We start from the raw sequence: 4,888 nt of genomic DNA on the forward strand, positions 1-4,888 counted from the left end.
CTTAATCTTACTGGTCCTGTAGTTGACCTTGTGGGAAGACGTGGATAAGAGTCAAAGAAGCTAGGCAGTCATTGATGTATGGGGGAAGGGTACCCAAATCAATGACATACCTGACTGGTTTGAGTTTTCAAGTATCTGAAGGCTAAAGTGTTTCCATGATTCTGCTTCTTGAAACTACAGCCATTTCCCTGGAAGTCCTCACTTACCAGGGAAAATGTGAAGGGTTTTTCGAAGTACAATCAAACTCCAACTGTTGCAATTTAATAATGCCCAGGTTTTGTACCAAATGAAGAGCTTATATCTTGTACAGGGGTTCTAGTGCTTGGTTTTAAAAAAAATGTAGCATTTAAAAAAATGGATACAGGTAAATGACACTAGGATGGTCCCCCAGATTATCGGTAAGGAGAGAAGCATAAATTTCCCCTTCATCATAAAAGTCCTTTTAATTCCTATACATATTACTGTGAAGAATCTGCATCTTGAATTCTTAGAGCAGTAATCCTTGGGCACTCACCCCCTTCAATCATTGCCTTCTTGAAAGCTCCTACCCCATTTATGGCACACTAGGTTAAGCATCCATTCAAAACAGCCATGCCCATGTGCTTCTCCTTTTTTCTTTTAGACCAATTGCTATTTGCCATGTGACCACATATTGACAGTTAACTTAAAATGGAAAGTATTATGGTGTTAGCAAACATCCAAGGACAATATGAACAAAATAAATCAATTGCAATCCCATCCCAAGCCACTCCCTCCTATCTTCCTGATTTCCAGACTCTTAGGTGATTTAGGCTTTGAGACCTTGGTTCTTGGATTTCAGTGAAGTAGGGCTGTGCAAAGTCAACAGCCTCACTCTCTCTTCCAGAGACACCTGGGTTCAGTGGCAAGATAGAGACCAGGAACACAGGAGATGATTCCAGATGCAGTGGGAGACCTTGGCCTTTTTAAGTTAAGGTCTTTCCCAGGTCTCAGTTTGTCTGAGGCAATGCCCATTCAGTGATTAAGGCTAGGTAAGAAATGAGGCAAATGAAAAAAAAAATCATTCTGGAAGGGAAAGACCCTCAAGGTTTCTGGCCAAAACAGAAACAATTACTATTTACACTCACTCTGAACCTGTCAGATCCCAAGCAATTACCAAATGGGGTCTTGATATCACCTTTATGATGTCATGGTCCTCTTCAAGAACAAAGGATAAACAGCAATCAACAATCTCTGTCAGTAGTTGCCCCACTGGAGACCCAACTGGACAGTTCCACTTAGGCAATGCAGCTCCTTCCTTCCTTTCTTTTTTCCTTCCTTCCTTCCTCTCTCCCTCCTTTTCTCCCTCCCTCATCTCCCTCTGTCCACATAGGGAATCATACTCTTACCTGTGGGTGCTCTGCCCAAAGGTATATACATTTTGATCACTGAAACCTCTCAAGATATCTTGGGGTTTATGGGCTAAATTTCCTTTTTAAGGACTATACCTTAAACCCAAATCACTCTGGGTCTCATTGATTGACCAACAATAGATCCCAGCTCAAGTCTCATTTGGTCATTATTTGGGCTTTGAAGGTTCAGAGTGAGTATAAATAGCAATTGTTTCTGTTTTGGCCAGAAACCTTGAGGGTGTTCCCTTCCCAGACTGATTTTTTTTTTCCATTAGGTAAAAGAAGCCATTCTTTGCTTCATTTCTTACCTAGCCTTAATCACTGAATGGGCATTGCCTCAGACAAACTGAGACCTGGGAAAGACCTTAGCTCAAAAAGGCCAAGGCCTCCCATTGCATCCTATCCTGATGTATATCTTGCCACTGGACCCGGATGGTTCTTGATGAGGCTGGTGGCTTGCACAGCCTTGCCTCACTGAAATCCAATTCACTTGCAAGTTATGACATCACCTTCCCGATGTCATGGTCTTCTTTGAGAATGAAGGACAAACAACAACAACCACCTTGCTTGTTGTAGCCAGCCATTCCAGCTAAGTAGCTATACTAGAGCTACTCTTGACCTCTGGGACAGGGATCAATGTGTTAGGACTGAGACAGATGAACACAAACAGCACATGCTACCTGATAGCTGCAGACATGCAGATTGTGTGAATGGATAAGGTCTAATGGAACTGAAAGAGTTCCTTGAGTCCCAAGCCAGGCATGGCAGGAGCTAGAAACCTACCAAGGCTGCTGCTTTAATACCCCACGTCCTAACTCCAAGGAGGGAGAAAAAAATCTTCAAGTCCACAAACCCCATAGTGGGATATTTTTCTTCTCCCGATATTCATCTTCCCAGCATTATAAAAAACTCCTTTCCCAGAAATGTCTCCATATTACATTTCATCAATTCCAGGGATCGCGGCAGTTCTCTGAGAAGCTCCCTACTCAGTGAAGGCTTCTTTATGAGCTGTTTCAGTTCATTAATTTTTTAAAAATCTGATTGCACATTTTATTTTTCACATTTAATAACTTTCCCTTCAGTTTGGTCAAATTTCTGCCTGGAAAGTCAGTCCATTAATTCTTACCACATATCCATAGCTTGCTACTTGCCTCTGTAGCAAATCTGTGGAGCTGGGTGGCATTGGGGTATCCAGGCAGAGCTGCATTTTTGTGGGACTAGTGCTGGGAAGACAGCAGACAGTGAAAGCTTTGGTAAAATGGTTGACATCATATTGACAACTATAGGGCTCTCATGATGCTAAAGGAGGCTAGCTAAATAGCTTTATTTATTTTTAAAAGAATCTAACATCTTATTACAAACACTTAAGTTACCAACTACAGTGGCTTAGGGAAAAACAGGAGATTGGGGTGAAAAAAAATGTAAAATTCATTAGAAAGAAAAACTGTTGATTGTGTTTTAGTGAGTAAAGTCTTGATAATCTCATTCCACCAGGCTAAACCACAAAGGTTATGAAAGACATCTGCCAAAAGCAGAAACTCCTGTTCTTACATTTAAGAGTTCAGGATATCAGTAAATCGTGCGATTGGTAACAACTATTCATAACAGTTTTTACCTCAAAAGTCTCATATAAGTGCCAGTCCTAAGCAAAATTGTTGAGTAGGCAATATTTTTCTTTAGCACTACCTACTCCTCCATTCTCCATCGACAGTTCCCTTTTCGGTGCTCCCAATCCCATTTTAACACCCCTACATTAGTAACTAATTGTCCTTAAAATATCCCTTAGTTTACATTGCCTCCCCTACAGCATTTGACCTGAGGCTGCCTATATGGAGAGTCTGGCATTGGGGAGCCTTTTTCTCAGGCTTTATTTTCATCAGAATTTATATATCTTGTGTTCTCAATGCCCTGCTGGGGGCCAGGTTACTTACATGGGCTGTATTAGAGAGATGAACGTATTACTTTTTCAGGGAATACATATGAATTTTGGCAGTAGCTTTCCGAAGGCATAAGGCCTTAACTCAAAGCAGAGATTCAAGGGAAGGGGCTACCAGTGACAGCTGGGTGATGAGAACGCATTTAGGCACAGGGCGTATATGTGCCCTTCAAATCCTACTGTACCTCTTTGTAAATCTGACTCCCTCTATGGTGGTTGAGAAAGGGTCATGTTCCCAAGCCTGGAAAGCTCATGTATTCAGTTGTTCATTTTTAGCCGTAGGAATGTCAAAAGTGACATATATCTGTAATTGACCAAAATCTGGAAGGAGTTAGGATTGGACCTAGGCAAAATTTTAAGAAGGTATGTGTGCCTTTTTTCATTCCTATGGCACCTTTCCCTCTTTCCCACACCTAATACCTTCATCTTCACTATCTCTCCAACCTCTCTTCTCCAAAAACTTCTGGGAGCTATGGATAAACTTAGCAATGAGGTGTAAAAGACTGATAAAGATTAGTGTAATACTTCTTTCAAGGGAATTTGCATGTTTAAGGAGGGTATTAGTCCTTCCTTAAGCCAAAGTAATTACAGTCATCCCTTCCACATTTTGACTTTCTCCATCTCTCCAGATTGCACAGGCAGGGCATCCCTAACCCTCACAATGTGGGAAGGGATAACTATATTCTCTATTGCTTTTATATTCTCTATTGCTGGAATTTTGGGGAGGAATTGTAGTGCTCTGCACATAGTAGGCATTTAACAAGTGTTGAATTTAAATTGAAGGTGTAGAAGAAGCATTCCTAGTCACTGGGAAGATGGTCACCTAAGGTAATAGGGTTCATGTTGGTGCCATAAAGTCCAAGACTTGGAGACAGGAAGACCTAAGTTTAGATATTTACTGTTAGTGTGACAGTGGGCACACATTTTCCTCATCTGTGAAATGGGGATAGTGGAGCGAGCCCTAGACTTGGAGTCAGGAAGAACTGAGTTCAGATATTCATTGGCAGTGTGACCTTAACTTCTCAATCTCATTTTCCTCATTTGTAAAATGAAGATAATAACAACATGTACCTTACAGCGTTGTTGTGAGGACCAAATGAGATCCTATTTGTAAAGTGCATTGCAAACCTTAACGATGCTAGCTATTATTATTATTCTTAAAGGGACAGAGGAATTGGAAAACTTTGAAGAATAGATTGGGTTATAGAGACAATCCTACAAAATAAAATTTGAATTTGTTGTAGACAACATTATACTACTTTATATAGCTTGTATTTTATCAGAATTCATGCCAGGATTTTTGATAGTATCTTCCCTGAAGTGTTCTATGAATACTACAATAAAGTATGCTCTCTAGCTAGCTTCTCCCCTCCCCCAAACTTAACTCTCCCCTTTAATTTTCTCATAGTTATTGGGATAATGTTGCTATAAAGAAGAGATGAAATCAAAGGGGGAAGAACAGTTAAGGACTCATTTGAAGAATGACTGTAATAAGTAACATGGTACATGTTGTCCTTTCTATATGAAAATGACCCAACTGAGCCACTACGTCCACTGTCAATTACAAGTGCTCAGAGTTGTT

This window comes from Vombatus ursinus, unplaced genomic scaffold (assembly GCF_900497805.2).
Source record: "Vombatus ursinus unplaced genomic scaffold, bare-nosed wombat genome assembly UNPS02014789.1, whole genome shotgun sequence".
In the NCBI taxonomy this organism is placed as follows: Eukaryota; Metazoa; Chordata; class Mammalia; order Diprotodontia; family Vombatidae; genus Vombatus; species Vombatus ursinus.